Source organism: Lygodium microphyllum, chromosome 26 (assembly GCF_053477565.2).
Source record: "Lygodium microphyllum isolate KBCC chromosome 26, Lygodium_microphyllum_v1.1.10, whole genome shotgun sequence".
Taxonomy (NCBI): domain Eukaryota; kingdom Viridiplantae; phylum Streptophyta; class Polypodiopsida; order Schizaeales; family Lygodiaceae; genus Lygodium; species Lygodium microphyllum.
Genome location: NC_141160.1, coordinates 13,364,465 through 13,385,158, shown reverse-complemented (window position 1 = coordinate 13,385,158; position 20,694 = coordinate 13,364,465).

Sequence of the window (20,694 nt, the reverse complement as noted above, 5' to 3'; positions counted from 1 at the left end):
AAAATAGAACCATTATGCAATAGGCTTACCTTGAAATTCCCTCTCTGACAAAAATGAAGGGCATAGTAACCCACGTGATCTACTTTCTATCACATTGCAACACTTCTTTCTATTTATAATACCAAAACATTTTCGTTTGCAATGAATGGGCATTCTTCGAATGGCCCACAAACTTCTATGCATTTCCTCCTCTGAGACAATATTAGTTGGGAGATCCGTTTCAATTGGCACTGCATGCACCTCATGGTCCAAGCCTACTTATGTAGCTTGGTCATTTCTATTTTGAAAATTTATCTTGCGTGGTCGTCCTTTTTGTTTTCTATCCCTTGACTCCATTGCATAGCCAGGTTTATGAGAGCTAAAACCATCTAGAGCTCTTCTTTTCCTTTGAACTGTTTCTTTGTTCCCAGAAATGAAAGGCTCTCCATACATGGGGGTGCCAAGAACTGCTCCTTGAACTGTTCAAGCTATGAACGCAGGTGAAGGGGTGTTTCTTGCAACCACCCTATTAATAAGAGCATCCATGTTGTCGGGACCACTTCCAGAGTATCTTCTAGTTGTGAAGGCCAGTTGCCTTGAACATTGAATATATGAGTTGATCAAGTCAGTGACGCATGCATCATATAAACCAATTTTCTTCTTTCCATCCTCCCTTGCCAACCAACTTGCATGCACGCTCTTAGAAAGATTTGTGTTGGGAATACAAGCCCTCTCCCAAGGACTCAAGGAAGCCTGCAACCCAAAAAAAAAGTCAACAATTCCTCTTACATGTCTATTTTGTTCTCATACTTGGGTATTCCCACCCCAATGATATTAGTATATGTGCATGTAACAAATAGAAACAAATAAAAACATTTACATATGTAGTACTACCCCAATGGTCTATCCTATTCTCCCACCATTTGATCCATCTCTTCAATGCTATTGCACTATCTCGAGGTAGTCCTACTTGCTACCACCAATTTTGTATAGCTGTGGCATTCCTCTTGCCCTCTTCAATGGATTTTGAAAGGTGCCACATCTCACATAAATTCAAGTGATGCTTCCGAAGGTTTGAAGGCACATATTTTGTTGTGTGCTTTTGTAAGCTTTGTTTCCAGTGAAACAAACATGATTGCTCTCTTCCTTCCAATACATTCTCAGGTCCCTCATTCCAATACATTCCTTCCAATACATTCTCAGGTCCCTCACGATTGCTCTCTTCCTTCTAATGCATTCTTAGGTCTCTCATTGAAAACAATGCGGATCGCCATCCAATTTGCACCTGCTTCATCCACCATACAACTTGCAAAGTTTGCAGGAGGGTATCCACACTCAAGTATCACATTATTAAGGCATATCCAAAAGAGAATTTGGGTTTCTGTATCCTCATCCTTTGTATCACAAATAGCAATCACCATGATCCTCTTTAAGCTACAATAAAAAATGTAGTGATTAGCAATTAAAATATGTCAACAAAAATTGATAACAAGTAAGGTTCCTGAACGAACCATGGATCGTACACAGAACAAGTCATTGTTGCCCAGTCACATCTATTCTATGTGTAAAGTCAAAGTGAACCCAAAACTTGCAAAGGTCTCCATTTCTTGAGCGTCGCATTCAATTTACCAATTCCACTCTAGAGCCAGGTCCTTTTGTAGGCATCTTAAAAATGTAACTTTTTTCACGCACCCCTCCTTGCCCTGGAAATCTACTGCCATGAAAAAAGGAAACATGCATCTTTTTTTCAACTCCAAAATGTTATCAAAGCCATCTCCAACAATACACGTTTCCTTTTTTTTCTGGCATGTCATGATACTATTGAACCTATAACCTCAACAAAAGGAAGTTTATTAGACCAATAGCAATGCTATAAACCGTAGTTTGCAAACTTGAATAACCAAAACTAACCTTTGATTTTGAACTAATGACATCAACTCCTCCAAAAAGTTTGTAAGCTCTTGTTCTCCCTCTACCTTTGAACCATTACATTAGGGCAAAAAACACTTCAAAAATGGCACTTGTAAGAAAGTGATTAAGTTGCTAATTAGTTGAGGTTTAGGAAAAATAAAACCTCTAAATTTGGTTGTCCAGATGTAATTAATGAGAGAATATTTGGCTCATTGAAGAGGCCGGCCATTAATTGCCCTCATCTTTTAATCCAGGTTAGGGGTCACCTTTTCAGCCATTTATTGTCTTGGAACTCGAGAGATTTTGTATTTTCGAGATTTCCGTACGAACTTCGCATTTGTTTGCTCCCGCGTTTTCTTTCTATACACTATTCTCTTTTGCCATTCCTTTTGTTGCACTTGCTTCCTACCACTGTGAGATTCTTGCTCGGTTCATTTGCTAGAATGTCTAGCAATACTACTTCAAATAACAGAGGCGCAAGCACACGTAAATACAAGCTATCTATTCAGCTAGATCCGGCTTACAAATCTTGGAGAAGTATACACCATCGAGTATTGATAGATGAGATTGAAGCCAACAGGTTGCGAACACAAGGAATGAAGCATATAGATTTGTGGGTGGATGGAAATATCTATCCCAGGGATCCTTCTACAGGTAAAACACCTCCTTTTTTGAATGTCCATGACTATATAAGATATGCTGGAGAAGGTTACAATGGAATGCTTGGCTACTGTATGAGGTTATACTCTGCATCTTACACATATATAGCTCAAGTGCACGAAATGAAAAAAGCACTAGAAACTACACAAACAAATATTCTAGAGTTGACAAGTCAGATTGATATTTTGAAAAATGTTAACAACTCATTGCAGGATAAGCTAACACACTTGAGAGAAACTCCAGTAGTATTTAGAGAGAGGAAGAGACCATTAAAAAATATAACCAGCTTGTGTGAGAGAGCAAAGAAAAGGAGACTAAATCTTACAAAGAAATATGTCTCTAACATACTAGGCATAAATATCCGAGAGAATGAGGAAAGAATCAAACTTTTAAAGGAAACCATGAATAAGAAAGACATTTTGAGGATTCTTAAGTCACCAGAAAATGTGGATTTGAGAGGTCCAACTCTGAGAGAGTTAGTGAAGGATTTAAAAGGCACAGTGAAAGCAAATGAAATCGTAGAGACATGTGATACTGTGGGTATAAGTCGAAAAGGTTATTGTGCTATCTCTGGATTATGGTTTAAAAATCTTAAACGCAATAGGGTAACTACATTTGGATTGCCCCGAGCCCTTGCAGTTTCAACTGCAAGAATTTCCATGAATCGCAAGATTCCACATGATTTTGGACATTACATTCACATCGAAAGGTCTATGTCCTATGAAAAACAAAAAAAACAGGCAATTTTTGATTACAATGAGTTTAACAATATATGGGTTGATCTAAAAAAGGTGCAAATTGCAATGGTTCACATGTATAAAATCACAGTAGAAGAAAGTTATGGTGTTCTAAAGTTTGCCTTGAAGTTGGATGAAGCACAGATTCAAAAGGGACAGAAGATGGAAAGAATTAGCATTTGCCTCATGAACATGCCATTGGACCATGGCAATGGCGAGGGCAAAGCTCCATTGCATAAGATCCAATCCGAGATGGAGATTTGGTGGATTGGTGCAGCCCAGGTACCAATTGAAAATCATCAAACGTTGAAATGGTTGTTCAACCATATAGGTATTCCAAATATCATTAAGTCTCAAAGTGAAGGCGAAATGTTGGTAGTTGATGGGGTTGGTAAATTTAATGTGGAATGGCATATGATTGCTGATTTGAAAACTATCAAATGTATGCTTGGAATATGTAATGGTGCAAATGCAAAATATCCTTGCATTTATTGCATGGAAAGTATTGGATCCAAAGATTGGAGTAGTTTGCGACCAGTAAGAAGAGCCCCAAATAGAGACTCTATAGATTTGAGTAAATTTAAAAACATAGAAGACATCTGGGATCCCATTCTTTCCATCTCTCTTAAGAATGTTCATATTTGTACTTTGCATGCAGAGATTAGAATAATCGATAAGCTTCTCAGGTTGCATCTTGACTATGCATATTCCATTAAGCCATTATCTTTATCAGATGAGTGTATTGATAAATGCGAGGCATTGCTATCGAAAATGGGATTTCATGGGGGCCAAGTTCACTTGAGAAAGGATCCAATACTTTCAGGAAAAACAAGAGATATCTTGGCCGATGTCTCTATGGGAGGCTCAAAAGCTAGACGATTCTTAGGAAACCATTCAGGAAGGCAGGTGAATGCGGCTTGGGAGTGTTGGAGAGAGTTATGTGAGATCACAACAAATGTTGCAAGCATGCCGAGGCTTGCGTTTCTTAGAATGGAGGTCTGGATACACCTTGATGTTTTTCTGAAACTCCTCAGGCAACATAAGACAACATATACATATGCAGAAGAGTTCAAAAGATCAATCACAAAGCTTGTTCAGGCGATAAAAGAGGCATGGGGAGAAAAAGATATCACTTTTTATCTGGTAAAGTAATAATTATTTAATATGGGCTTATTTTGATAGGTTTTTCAATTGGTATAAAATTTGTGTTACTTTGTATTGCAGCATATTCTTCATATTCATGGACCTTTCTTTGTGGAGGAGCATGGCCCCTTAGCAACTTATAGCAACCAAGGCATGGAAAAATCCCACTATCAAGCACGCACAAGTTATTTTCGAAGCATAAGGCATGGGGGAGGAGTTACAAAAAGCAATGCTTTGGAGGAGCTATTCAACTGGTTTTTTCGACGACAACTTCAAAGAATGCAAATAAAAGACGACAATGACACATGAGCAATCGCACTTCTATATATAAGAAAGAATATATACAAAGCTAGTTTTCCAAAACTCTCACATTCTCTTCCTCCTCAAGAATCTTTCCTCTATATCGTAGATTTTTTTTTCTCTTGTAGCCAGCTATAGATTTTACATCAGTTCGGTCTGCAGCTAAGGCGTAGGATGAAAACGCCAAAAAGTATCCTGCTCTAGAAGCAGAGTAACCTGGACCGTAGCCAAAAATCCTAATTGCTGCAGTCTTTTCCAAAAACATTACTTTGTGGGCATTATATTGTAATCCTGAGAAACCTAGAAGCCTTGTAATAGCTTTAATACAAAGTATCAGCCATGCTGCATCCTCTGAGAAACTACTATGAAGTACAAAAAAGGAATCAGGGTCAATCCTAGCCAAGTAGTAGTCGAGTGCAATGTCTTTGGTGGTGTTACTAGCAGCTCTCGATCCTTTGCCACGCCCCAAGAAGTTATATGTATCAGCAATCTCCAACTGCAAATAAAACCCATACTGAATGAGCATGAAATGTAAACCTACCAATGTGTAAACACAAATTCAAAATTATCTTACCACTTGATTTTCATCGTACTCCAATTTAAATGGATTCCATAAATTAATTGATGATGCTGTCTCATTGGTGTTAGTCAATTCTTTAACATATTCAGGCTCCTCTCTTCCAAAATTGGAAATCCCGAGTTCGCTTTGAATGCAATCGAAGTCCTCATAAGTAATACTCAACTCTTTCTCAGCTTCTTTGGCCTTCTCAAAACAAAGAGAGAGGGCCTCACCAGCATCAATAAACTTATCATCTAGAGTTTCTTTATCAAGTTTCAGAATCTCTTCCTTTGATTCATTTTCTGTGTCAATTATCCCATTTGCAGTATCAAAAGCCTCTGCAATAATTGCAAGACAATAATCTTCCCTGAGATTAAAAAGTTTTTGAATATCTGACAGTAAAATGTACTCCTTGTCCTTGAAAGGTATACATGGTAGGGAAGGAACGAAATGGTGAGAACTCTCATCAGGTTGAGGGTTTGTATCTCCTTGGCTCTCCTCAATGATAGTCTCAGCTTTGAAGTGAGCAACATCCAAATTCTCAGCAATAGAAGCCTCAAAATCTGTATCTACAACCTCCTCTGTTTCCTTTTCATCTACCAGATCATCTAACATGCAAAAGCTGGCAGACTTTGCTCCTTCCAACTGTTGCTCCTCAGCTTTCACAGGGTATTTGACAAGGCTGAAAACAATAAAAGCAGTAGATTTTCTCATCATCTTACAGTTTTTGGAATGAGTGCAGCAAAATATGTCTCTTGAATAAAACCTCTCCAAAGAGTGGGCCCTGCACTTTTTAGTAAATACTGACTTCTCATTTCCTGTTGACCCAATGGGAACATGGACATATTCAATTGTGCCAACTTCAACAGAAGGACCTGCAAGATTTTCAAACTCCAAAAAGTCCTCCACAATATATTTTTCACAAGATTTCAGAACTTTGTCAAGTTCCCAATCAGGATTAAACACATTTTTCACAACTCCATAGAATGAGAGATCCATTCCATTCTGAAGCATAAAATCAAGTAGCCTCTCTGATGGAGTGATATCAGTGAGCTCTGATACTCCTTGACCTCTCACTACCGATGTTCGCTTCCCTGGAGATGTACTTGGCCTTCTCACACTGGTGGCAGAGGATGGAGAGGAAAAAGAATCACATGTTGATGCCCTTAAGCCTTTTGAAAGCCTTCTTCTTTTACCAGTTCCTGGAGAAACCTTGGATCCTAGGAATTCTATGGGTTCAGACATGTTTACAACTTCTGCCGATACGGCGCGATAAGAGAGAAACGAATCAGACGGATAGGCCCCCTCGTGCCGTATTGGTGATTCCAGTAAGAAGCGCGAACACCACAATGGTGGTCACACGAGCTTGGGCAGAATGAGCTTGAGAGGAGAGCTGAAAGAAGACTCTGCAGAACCTCCAAAACGACGCGAAGAGAGAAAAGCGAAGAAGGCAAACAGTCGCCCTTGCGCCGTATTAGCAATACAAACAGAGCTCCCGAAAAACCGAAAAAAAACGTACGGATAAGGAACACACCCTTATGTAGGCGCGGAATTATGCCACCTGGCAGTATCCGTTGGTTTCCGACACGTGGTAGTAGCCGTTGGCCAACACGTGGCCGATAACCACGTGGCAAAGAAGTGGACCGGTCGTTACTTGACACGTAGCACACGGACCATAAATGCAGATACGTGGCACAATCAGCATCAAACACGTGTTCGACACGTATCATGATTGACGTGGGTATATAAGTGGTGATTTTTCCTACGTGTACACTTTTCATTTCTCGAGCTCTTCCCGCCTTGCTTACCGATACGGTGCGATTCAAGACTTGCTTCTTCTCCGTTTCTTAACTCTCACGTTGTATCGGTTCTTTATTCGCTAGTAAAAAAGAGGTGTGCCGATACGGAGCGAGGGCATCCGAACGCTGTTCTCGTTTCCTCCATATCGCGCCGTATTAGCAATTTGGTCTCACCAATACAGACCAAGTCTATTGACATTCCGCTTTTGTCACTGCCAATACAAAGCGAGGGCGTCCATACGCTGTGTTCGTTTGCTCCATATCGCGCCGTATCAGCAGTTCGGTCTCACCCTTGTGGCATTGCCACTACAGAGCGAGGGCGTCATTACGCAGTCTTAGTTTTCTCCGAATCGCGCCGTATCGGCATTCTGGTGTCCAATACGGAGCGAGGGCACTGTTCCATTGTGCTCATTTTGTTCATATCGCGCCGTATCGGAATTGCTCATTTCGTCCCTTTTCGCGCCAATTAGCCTGTTTGATTTACTATTTCTGGAATTGTCCTTCTGGTTGTTATTTTTGCATTTCTGGATGGCAAGGACAAAGCAAACTGCAAGAAGAGTGTATCTGGATGGGAAGGACAGTGGGGGTAAAAGAAAGTTAAAATTTGATGAATCTGAGGAGGAGCCCTCTTCCAAGTTTATTGAAGCTGGTCCATCACAAGCCCCAGAGCATTTTACAACAGAAATCCCCCCTACACCTGGTGTTGGCCTTACATCTTCTATAAATGTTTCTTCTCCTGAAGTTGAGGAAGCAAAGGGTGATTCTTGCCCTGTGAAAGACTCATTCCCTACAATGACACCTGAGGCTACATCTGCTGAAGCTACTGAACCTCCCAAGCCACAAAAGAGAAAGAGGAAGTCCAGGTTCTTCTATATGCAGAGATGTTTTAGTGAGATAAGGAAAGCCCAGAGAGCTACACAACATGTCATTCCAAAAGCTGCTTTTATAAGGGTCGTTAAAGAGATCTCTGATAGATTGTCTCAAGTGGCAACTGTCTCTGGTCTAAATAAGAAGTGGCAACTCTCAGCCATTCTTGCCCTGCAAGAGGCCGCAGAAGATTTTGTTATTGATTTCATGAACGACGCTTACATTGCTACCGCCCATGCTCATAGGATCACCCTTATGAATAAAGATTTCAGCATCATCAGCAGAGTCAGGTATAGGTTTGACAAAGTGCTGAGGCCCTTGCCATCCAATGATCAAAAAGCCTTTGAAATCCTTAACATTCCCCCAAAATTGTTCAGGAAAGAGAAAAAGCTAAATGTTGAGGATGTTACTCACCTTTACCCTACAAGGGGTGCCACCCAGCAGGAGGCTTTCTTGAGTGAAAAAAATCAGGAGGTGCTTGGAACTGAAGACGATGTTTACAAGAGGAAAGCCGCATTACTTGCTCCCGTCAACAGCGAGAGGATGGGCAAAGTGTATGGGCAGATTCTTGTGAATGTCTCTGCGGAACCTGAGGAGGAATATCTTAGTATATCTCCCGAGGACAAGCCCATGTTGGAAAAAAGGGATGTCCAACTATCTGACTCCGTGGTTTTTTGTTGCATAAGGTAAGGTTTATATATATATTTTTTGCGTAAGTTAAGTCTTTTTGGTTCAAGTATATTTTGGATGGAATTTGTATTGAATAGCTTTTGCTATTGTCTGCAGGGCATTGGTCTCCTCGCTCACTCTCGATATCCAAAGAACCATATACATTGTTGATCCACTTCTCTCTGTGGAACTTTTTGCAAAATCTGGTTCTAATATTTCACCATTTTTTCGTAGCTTCGATAGTGTGACAAATTACCACATCTTTTTCCCTTATGTAGAAATGTATTTTTCTTTTTCTGTAGAGAAAAATTTATATTCATTTGCTTTCACCCTTCTACTCACCTCTTTTATGAATTTGCAGAGGGCATTGGAGTCTCATCTACATTAATTGTCTTTCAAGGGAAATTATCTTTATGAATTCTCTCAGCGGTGTTCATGGTCAAGCACGAATGTATGTTGAAAGAAAATTACTTACTTTGATTTTATTTATAAAGAATATTTTGAACTTACAAAGCTTCCTTTTGCAGTGCTGGTAGACTCGTTTCTACATTTTTGGATACAACATACGAGGATCTTGCTGATCCTCAAAGGCCCTATACTTTTCTTCTACAAGAAGTTCCATTGCAAAGTGATGCGCATTCTTGTGGATGGAGAGTAATCTCAAACATTTGCAGAACAGTGGATTCAAAGTTGTTACAAATAGAAGGAGTGAATGTAAGTTAATTTCATTTGATGTTTGTGCAACCCTTATCATGATTTCTTTTCACTGACTTATAACATTTATTCTTACAGTGTAAGGACTATCCCGAATCATATGTTTGGTGGATAAGGGAGAGATGCATCGAGCTGATTCTGGACAAGGCAATCACACCGTATGATCCTGACTCCCCTCTTCCTCCCAAAACTTCAATGGCCAAGGGCACAAGCAAGGGAAAGGTCAAGGGAAAGGGTAAGGACAATGGCAATGGTAAAGGCAAGGGCAAAGGCAATGGGACCACTATTGCAGAGTCTAAGAAAAAAGGAATGCCAATGCTCTCTCCTCTTAAATTTGATCCATCCCCTCTTAAGCCCCAAGAAAAGAGACTACATGTAAAGGTGAAATTTTTTCAACAATCAAAGAAAGGCCCTGTGAGAAAAAATATCTTTGAAGAAATCGATAAAGAATGAAAATAGCAAACATAAGCATACACGAGCCTTATTATTTTGGCTTTGTACATTTTTATGCAATTTTTGTACCTCATTGTGTAATGAAAATTTTCACTTGTAAATCGAATGTAATGTACATTTTATTTATACACATTCGAAAGGCAACTTGCTTCCTTATGAGTTCCCATTAAAAAATATCTTAAGGACAGTCTATTAAGATAAATTCCTGCCAAGTTTTTCATTCTTAAGGCTCAAAACTCACAATTGTGGGAGACAAACAACTCGTACAAAAGAAAGAGCGCTCGGCTCTTTTACCAATTGTTACACCATTCACTTTGAACTTATATCTAGGGGATGTATTGTCTAGCAATTCCAAGGTATCCCTCACATCTTTCAGACTCCAATTGGAAGTAACATTCACCTTCCTTACTTCTTCATGCGGCAAAATGTGCACCGCAAGTTTATATGGTGTGTAATCTGTATCGGAATCCAAGGGAACCCAAATACCCAATCTTAGTTTGTATCTCCTATAATCAAAGCCCAAAGCAAGAGTTTGGCGAGGGATACTGTAAGCCAAAGCCAAGGATTTAGGGCATGCACTGCACCTCAAGATATCACCCTTATGATCGCACTCTCTAGATTTCCAATACGTCCCTATAGTGTTGTCCAAATCCTCTTCCGAAAAGTTTCTACTTAGCCAGGATACCTTCGTTCTTTGTAAATTTGCTGTTTTGAAGCAAGCCACGAAGATATGGAGGGGTACAAACCATGATAAACGTATTCTTCTTGAGATCCTTCCAACTGTCATGAACTTTTTAATATCCTGAGATATTTTGAATTTGAAACTCTACACCGTTACCTTGTCAGGAATCTCCCAGTTTAGAGATGAAAGACTTGGCAATGGCAAATCTTCGATATTCCCATACCTATCCGCTTTAGAGGGAACCACATACTGTGCATAATATATAAAAACCTTACATTCACTATAAAAAGACACAGTTTGATCGGCATAAATAATGTCTGCCAATACCTTATGAATGGCATGGAAAGTCCCACTAATTAGGCTTTCCACAGGTTGCCATTCAATACTTGTTGACGGAAAGATATCTACAATGACGAACCGTTTGTTAGAACTTGCATAAATGGAAAAGAATTATATACGTTATTCAACTTATAACTTACAATGTGTTTGTTGGGGAACACGTTCGTTTGGAGGCAAGTGCATATCCTTGGCCATGTAAACATGTTGCACCTTGACAAACTAGCCTTCGGGCATAAATTTGAAGGCAATGATACGCCCCTTCCAGTGATGTTTTATATCTTCTCGTTTTCTTCTTTTCACCTTATGAGAGCCCTTGCAAGAAGGCAGCATGGTAACCCAATCGTTTACAGCAAAGGTTTTGGGCTCAAAATTTCCATCTACTCCCTGGCTATAGACTGTTCAAGAGTGTATTAAACGAGAAGGGCGCCTGGAGGAAGCCATGAAAAGAAAGAAAGCGCAGAGAAAGAAGCTCAAAGAGGGGTGAATGAACTAAAAAGTAGCGCCAAGAACCCAAATGAGTATGTATTGGGCGCCAAAAACAATATTGAAAGATCTCAAGACTTTCAAAAAACTCATTATTAATTTCATTACATCTCTGTCACATATTTTGTCAGATTTGTAAGTAAATAACGTCTTTGGGACTCCAAAACATGTCAGACTTTAGGGGTTTTGGCTAAAAAAGAAGAGAGAATCACGAAATGGACTCCACTATCTCTAAAAAAGAGGAGACAAGAATACCATATTCTTGCACACGTGGCGAACTCTCTTTGGCCCTTTCCTTAATCCCGTGATTAACAAAAGTACATTTTTTGAAGTGTTTTTGGCCCTAATGGTTGTCAAAGATTCAATGATAATTTGTTTAGCTACAATCATTTGAATCTTCCTAGCACCACAGTGTCGATTCACTTGCAAAACCGAGTGAATTAGAGATCTAATTTTTTTAATTGCAGCCATTGAAGTCCCTAGTTGCACATTGTGTGTGTGAGTGCCTACATGAAGCATCAATCTCTCCATGCTTGTGTCCTTTGGCAAAATATAATAAACTTTGTAATTACAAGTTGCATAACAAGTGACAACTTTACTAGAATAGTGACAAGTGATGGAATGTTTTTCTTCACTTGCAAGTAGCCCCTTGCTCACTGTGTTGTTGAGGTAACCATGAAAATACATTTTATTATGTTGATTTTTGCTCTCATAGTAAGGAAAATTGACTCGATGACATTACAAATCATGGCTAATTCTTGAAGTAGCATCAGGGAAGATATTAGTTGGATGGGGTCTTATCCAGACATGACCATCATACTGTTGCTGCATCCCATCCATGTTTGAAGATGTGCCATATGTAGGCAGAAGAATGAAAGCAACACAACCATTGTACTCTCTTGGAATCTCACTAACAAAAAAAGGGCATTCACTCATCTGGAGTAAAGCCTTCAACTTCTTTCCTCTGGGGCCGTTTGCAATCCAAGGTAAAATCTCTTTCTTTATTGGTGGAAATGAATGAGAACTATCAAGTCCATCATCTAACTCTAAGTCAATAGCCGGAGTTGATACGTGTGCACACAAAGCATTTGTTATAAGTGGCAAAGAAGTTTGAGATGACATCTCTGCGAAGGAATTAGATGAAATGTCTACCACAGGTCCCGAAAGTGAATGAGCTTGTTTGCTATTTTCTACAGTGTATAGTCCTTCATCGGTGTCCATTGTGAAAGTGGTATCACAATGTACAATTTTATACTCACATGAAAGAGAAGAATCAAGCAAAAATTACTATGCACCATCGATATTCGGCTGGCCATGAACTGCGATCCCTTCATTGTAAGTGTCAAGTTGGAAAATAGCATGCAAGCTTACTAGATTTCAGTCGGGGGGGTAGAAGTGATTAAAGAAAAAAAGAGCTCACAAGAATCTTTCCATCCCTCAGGGGCACAATACGTTCTAGTGATATTGGGAGTCGATTGACCATTGAAGAGTAACTTCTGCCATCGTCTCTCACAAAAGCTGGTTTGAAACTCAACAAACAATGGAGCTGCGAATGTGAAATATTATATCTAATAGCATGCCTATTGTTTATCAATTTCTTTAAACCTAGAAATAATAGTCCATTACCCCTAGCAAATATGGATTAAATGAGCTCTTACTCCATGGGCAAGTTCTTAGTGATGGTTGAAGTTGCGAATCAATCTATAAATGAACCAAAACATTAAAAAAGGCTACATATTGAAAAATCATAATAGTTAGTTAAAATATTTTTTTTAAAAATCAAGTCCTTCAAAAAATAAATTTAGCAAGTATTTATAAATTGTTTTTGATGTCATGATGTAGCACAGATTTTTATAAGCACATTTTATTTTGTTAGATGTCAGGCACCATAATCATTTACATATTTAAATAAATAAGTTTTCGGTGTTTGAGAGAAACATTCTCTCATGATGGACGTTCAATATGCACCTACCTCTTACATTGGAAGTTGTGTGTAATAGTTTAAACATATCTTCTTTTTTGTCTTACGTTTTATTACTTCCTCGTCCTCTTCCTTCTCCTCCTCCTTCTTTTTATTCTTCTTATTCTTCTTATTCTTATTCTTCTTTTTCCTTTTCTCTTTTGTTTCCATCTTCTTCTCTCCCATTGCAAGTTGGAAGGCAGAAAGAAGAAGCAAGAAGGAGAGCAGCCGCTACAATAAGCTCAAACAAGACCAACATTCTCCATCAAACTCATAGGGTAAGCTCCACACTACATCCCCATGACTGAAAATCTATATTTCAAGTTTTGTTTTTCTCCATGGCTAAAAAAATGGAAGAGGAGGTAGACAATGAGAGGACAAAAATGGGAGGGGAGAGAAGGAAAGGGGAGGTAGAGAAGGAGACAACAAACTAAATAAATGGGAGGGGAGAAGACCTTTGGGATACCCGAGGCTGTCTGCATCAACACAGACAACTATCCAGGATTGGGCGCAGCCCCCTTTGGAGGGAGGAGGAGGAGAGGGAGAAGGCGGGGAGGGGTAAACCTTAGCACCTCCTAGTTGTCTGTCCGCAAGGCATTGTTGGTGCGATTTGGGCAGTTCTTGGTTGCGGCATTCTCTATCTCTACCACTCCCCTCTCAGCCTCTCCTCCCTAAACCAATGCGCCAAGTTACATACAATTTTTGCAGCCCCCAAATCCTTGCCAAGGGGGGCCTCAATGGCTGTCATCGCTGGCCCTTTTGGAACCCGCCATCGACAGTAGTAGAGAGGGTTAATGCCCCCCCTACACCTCCCCTCCATATAGAGTCGGTGTAGATCGCGCAAGTCCAAGGCATAAAAAATTAAAACATTTTTAAATCGTACAGAAATCGTTCTAAAGAAATAAATGTGTCATGATTTGATTTTTATGGATTAGGAATTGTCAGACACTCAGCATTGTTTGCATCAACGTAGTCAGGAACAAGGGGTTGGGAGTATCCCCTCTTTGGGGGTGTGGGGATGAAATTGTTATAAGGAGGTTCAAACGATTAACAAAATTTAATACATTTATTAAATCCAAATAATAGATGGTATAAAATTGTGTTGTCTACGTTGAAAGGTCATATTTTGGTAGAGATTAATTAATGCAACATGTGATTTAGTTAAGTTGTCTTCATTTTAAAAATCATTTATGATTTGTTTTAGTGCTTTTGTGTAACGTGCCTGATTGTTCACTTGTGGGACACGTCTTAGTAGCCCATTGGGAGGAGTGTCTAGAAGGCTTTGCCTGGCACTCGCAGGGAATGACACAAGGTTTGCGATCTAGGTCTTCCCAAGTTTGCCATGAGTGGAAGTGTCTAGCCATTCCCACTTGGGATCGACCTGAGGTCAAGGTTCCTTTCCTATCAGCAACGTCTCTAGGAAGGAGCTAGCATCGAGCTCCAGATGTACCACTTTGTGTAGGAACACAGAGTTGAAGCAGATTCATGCTGCACTTGGTTCATGGAGAATGGAAAATGAGAGGGATGCGAATGTCAACCTCTCTGCCATACGGCATAATCCCATTGTTGAGATGACAAGCTCAACACATGCAGATATTAATGATGGGCCACCTGGTTAGATGGGTCCACACATCTACACTTAGCACGTTGGTGGTCATTATGACTCTCATATGGCCACTGACTCATTACTTATTGTATTCTGGTTGTTACACCTATTTACAGCTGGCATAGTTATAGCGCCAGTCGACTATTGTAGTCGGTTATGCATTGTTTGACTTAGTGGGCCACTTTCCTTTATGTTGTATCTTATCTATACTTTGTGTAAATTGTAAAGTGTGTGAAAGAAGAAGAAGAAACCAGCAAGAAAACGTTTTGGCCTCCATCTCTCTTCTTGTCTCTTGAGTGAGCTTCTCCTTGTGCATTCTGTGTGTGTTCGGTGCAGCATATTGAGCAAGTCCCCCCACCACGCGATTCTTGACATAGTATCAGAGTTGCACCACTAATTGAGGCTGGTTTTGAAGGCTAAAGCAAAGGAGAGGAGCCAAGGATTTGAGCAAGCAAGCAACCGATAAGAAGCTCTTCCATTCTCTACTTGTTCTCTTGGACAGTGCCTATGGAGGCACCGGAAGCAGGGCAAAGCAAAAATCTCAGATTGCAGTGAGATTTGGTGTGGGCGAAGAGCGTTGTGTATTCTGCAAGGAAAGCACTCGTGTAGTTTGGCCATCCGAGGTCATTTCAGGCCCCGTTTTAGACTCACAAGGTTGCAGACAATAGTTCGAGGTATCCTGCAATTTTAGCTGTGTCTGCCGTAGACAGGTGCAGGGGTTACAGATTTCAGATCTGTAAGTTCAAAGGTGTTTACCAGTGAATAAACTCAAGGTTTATCTACAAACTGGTTTGCAGATTGCATGTATTGTTGAGCATATAGTGAAAAAGGCTGTCTGGTGTATTGCTGTGCACTACAGGTCGAGGGTTACAGAAGATTTGCTTGCTGTTTGGTATTAGTTTTGTGATAATGGCAGAGAACAGTGGAAACCCCATCATTGAGAAGCTCGACAAGAATAACTACCCTTCATGAAAGTTCCGTGTCACGAACTTCCTTATTGGAAAAGGCCTCTACAAGTTTGTTTCAGGTGAAGAAAAGGAGCCGAAGGTGCCAACTGCAGAAGAGACAAAGGCACGAAAGGAATGGAATGCAAAAGACAAAAATGTCATGTATTGGTTGTCTGTAGTAATTGACAATAATATGCTGGGACATAGTAGAAATGCAGAGAATTCATATGCAGCTTGGACCATACTTGAAATTATGTTTTCTGTAAATACAAAGGTATGAAAGATTCAACTGAAGCGAGAGTTGAATACATTGAAGAAAGGGAAGATGTCTATCAATGAGTATGCACTGAAGGTAAGGAGCATTGCAGATGCCTTGGCAGTGATTGATGCAATGCCCGATGATGATGATTTGGTGTCGTCTACCTTGGGTGGACTTAACGATGAAAATGCTTGGAAGTCTCTTGTAACTTCCGTATATGTCAGAAAGCCATTTTCAGATGTCGATGAGTTGGTCTCCCTTATGATCAATGAAGAGATCAACATGCAGAGTGAGACATCTGAAAAAAGTGGTGAACAGGTCCAAGATTTCTACTCCAGTTCAAGAAGGGGACGTGGGAGGTCCTCTTCAAGAGGCCATGGTACAGGACACGGTAGTGACAACCAACAAAATAGATTGAATCAGCAATTTGGTGATATGCAGGTTTCAGGAGGTCGTGGTAAATTTAGAGACAGGGGGAGCTTTAGAGGAAGAGGTGGATGGCAGAACAAAGGTTCTAACAACTCTGGTATTGTGTGTCACTACTGTGGCAAAATAGGTCATATTGCAGCGCAATGTTATGCTAAGAAAGATGATATTCACAGTGGTAAGTTGCAGCAAGGAAACTATACATCATCTTCACGACAGAATGAAGACAAAAATGAACGTCTGTTTGTTATGCAGCATATGCTGAATGCTGTTACAGGAAAGGGAACACATGATGATGTTTGATATGTTGATTCAGGTGCATCCAATCATATGACCAGCCATGCAGAATGGTTTGGAGAGATGCAAGATTTGTAAAATACAGGTTATGTGCAGACGGGTGATGATTCATGCCACCCAATTTCACACATTGGAAAAGTTTCCTTGTGCTTGCATGATGGTAAGACAAAGAGTCTTTCAGATGTATTGTATGTGCCATCTATTACAAAGAACTTGGTGTCAGTCAGTCAGATGGTACAGCAAGGGCTCGAATTCAGACTTAATGCAAAGGATGCTGGAATTCCTACTATGAATGCTGCTATGTATGCTAAAGGAAAATGTGTTGTTGCAGATATTGAAATTTGGCACAAATGCATTGGACATGCAAATGTACAAAGGCTGAAATTAATGCAGTCCAAAGGGTTGGTTACAGGTTTGCCTACATTTAGAATTGTAGAATTTCATAAGGTATGTGAAGCATGTCAGTTTGGTAAGCAGGCAAGACAACCCTTTTCACATGATAGAGATATAAGTACAAATATCCTTGATGTTGTGCATACAGATATTTGGGGGCCTACACAAAATGTATCTCTTGGATGCAGTTCATACTTTGTCACATTCATTGATGATTAATCTAGAAAGCTGTGGGTATATTTTATGAAGGAAAAGAGTGAAGCATTTGAGCAGTTTAGAACTTTCAAGGCTGTAGTCGAAAGAGAAACTGGAGCCCCAAGAGGAACACCAAGGAAAAGGGAATTCTCTTGCAAGAAAATCTATCTTGTAGCATCAAGAAGCTTGTTTATTATGTTTCATATGATCACAATGAAGAAAAGAACACCAGGCACAAGAAATCTTCATGCAGCATCATGTAGATCTCCCACGGATTTGATAGAATCAACCATATTCTTCAATATCTTCTCAATATCAAAACATCACAAAACCTCATATCTCTACTAATAAACATCATGAACTTCCAAAACACAATCAATATCATCCAAAACACTCTCAAACCACTTCCAAACCAATCAATCATCTCATAAAATCAACCATTCAGCTCTCAAAAACAACAAAAATCAGCCAAAAAACAAGTCATTTCAACACTCAACATATCCCCACACTTAATAAGGAAGCGTCCTCGCGACCCAGGAAAAAGGGAATACAAGTTCATTCAAAATCTCAACTTTGATATTCAATATCTCTTCAAAAACAATCCATCCAACCATGACCCCAACTTATAACCTGTATTTGATATAAAAATACAACAAAAGGAAAACCCTTTATACATAAACACTTCTTATCAAACTAGAAAATCACAACAAACTTGTAAAGGATATAAGAGGTTGTCTTCTTCTGCATCATCAGCATCTTCAACTCTCCAACCACGACCCCATCACCACAACTCTTCAAAATGTAGCTCGCACGAAATCCAATCCAATAGGAAACCACCACGTTCTTTGTACATAAATTAACCCACAACACAAACACTACACACAACACAACCATTTGAATGACTCCTCCAAAAAGAGAGATTCTCATTAAAAAGCATCCACCATACATTGGAAAGGTATCAATGAAGATGATCCCTCTTGAAAGATTGATGATTTCAGAAACGATCCATAGACAAGGATTCATCTACAAATGTTTTGCGAGGATTCTGAAAAAATTGAAGACATCACATCCTTTCCAACAGGACAAGGTATCTGCTAGGCAAACAAAGGGCATGAAAATACAATATATCCAGCTGCTGGGAATCAATGTTCACATTGATATTCATCACAAATTTGGAATAGGCTTGGAATCATTATGAGAGTGCCTATGCATATACGCCAAGTACCAAGCAAAGTGAGCAGTTAATCTCACTGAAGGATCTGCAGACTGTGAATACTACTGAGCAAAATGAATATAGTTCTGATAAGCTTGACTGGCAGCTGTCCATTCTCCTGGAATTACTGGCCAATTTATCCGAGGTCTTGTAAGGGAATCATTCGAGCTCCATCCCCTTCTTCTAGAAATCTAATGATCAAACCCGTCATAGTCACTAACCAACTGAGGTGGTTGAGATATAGAAGTGTTAGGAGAGGGAAGTGGAATAAGGAAAAGTGGATGAAGTGAGGGGTAGGCAAAATCATAAAAGGAAGAATGATTTAAAGAAGGAGTGGCAGAAAATTATAGGGAATCACTTAAAAAGGGCGTTAACTGATAAATAGGAAAGGTGGAAGGTGCATGAATGGATGGAGAAGGACATGGTGGAGAAGGGGAAAATACTCGATCCTCAATAAAGGAGCAGTATGTAAAAATGGGAATTTGAGGGAAAGAGGAAAGTTGGAAAAGAAGGGGTAAAATGGTTGTGGAATTAGATTGACAAAGGAAAAGATATAGATCATATCGGTGAGCCATTTGTTGGTAATACAGGAGGGTAGGAACAGAAGGTCCTAAGAGAGATCTTCTATGATAGGCATCAAAGAAGGTAGAATCAAATGGATTATGTTTTGAAAGATAAGCTAAGAGATCCACCCTCAGTTGATTAGTACTCTGGGCATAGGTAGGGGCTGTGTTCTGCCTTTAATTCAGGACCACAGAATCAATCATGGTATGCCAGGAATTATCATGACAATCAACCACTTTGGAGAAGTAACTCTAGAACATGTCAGCTATTCGCAACTCCAAATGGTTGACATACAAAACAGCTTGTAGAACCACGTCCCCCACATACCATGCCATATCCACCTCATCTGGAATTAACAAGTCTCCTCGTAGATACATGTATGACATCAACATGGTATCTGTCGTGACAGAATCTTCAAACACCATCCTGACCACCTCTGTCAGCAACTCAGCAGACCAAGCCCCACTCCATCCATCCTCTGGAAGAGGTAAATCCATCGTGGAAAGCTTCATGTAGAAGGCCAACTTCTGTAATTGGTAGCGGACAAAGAAAGAATGGTTTGGTGGAACATATTCCTGAAACTGCTCAAATGTAGACCATAACAAGCCCATTCTGGATTGCAATCTTTCCACTTTATCTTGGAATAGAGGACACAAGGTAGCCTATCTCTGAAGAGTAGCCAAGTCCTGCTGTGAAAGAGAAGGGATCAAGGGAACATTAGGGCTTGGAGGAACAGACCGTGACTTTGCCAATTGATCTTGCAACTGCTTGATTTGGGAGGCTTGGGATTCCACTGTGTCATTAGCAGTCTGTAAGGCTGAAAGTTTGTCATCTAAAAGAGTTTGGAACTCCTGCGCTTCTGTGGACATCCTCTCCTTCTCCTCTGAAAGGCTAGTAACCTCTGATTGAGCCTCTGTTAATTGAATCTTCAAAGAAGAGATCTCATCTATTTGGGTTGCAACCAGTTAGGTTTGTTACTCCATCTGCTTAAACAAATCTGTTAGGGTGTCCTTAGCAGAGGCTAACTCGGATGTTGCCTTATGCAACTGGTCCTTAGACTGCATGAGTTCTTCATAAAAGGAAGCGTATAGCTGTTGAACACAGGCTGTCACTGACAATTCAATGGAACTCTGAATGTCTTTACAGAGGAAAGGAATTGCATCTCCCGAGACTAGACTGTTCAGTGAGGGATTTGATATATCCAACGAACCTTCGCGATGTGCTCTGAACAGGTTATTACTGAAGGAGCTTTATCCACTACCCGCTTCAAGCGTTTGCGCTGGATGACCAGGGAAGGCGGAGAATCATTATCCTCTATATCAATGGGTTCTGACTCATCTGAAGGTGGAGGAGGAGGTACTGGATCTGATGGAGGAGGTGGAGGCACACTCTTCTGCAAACTTGTGTAGGTCAAGAATGCAGAAAAATACGATCCATATGTGACATTTGTAACATTACCCCTGGTGATTTTGACGAAATGTTGATCCATTTTAGTGAGGAGGTAAGTGCTCCAATCAATAGCGACTCCTTTCAACACCA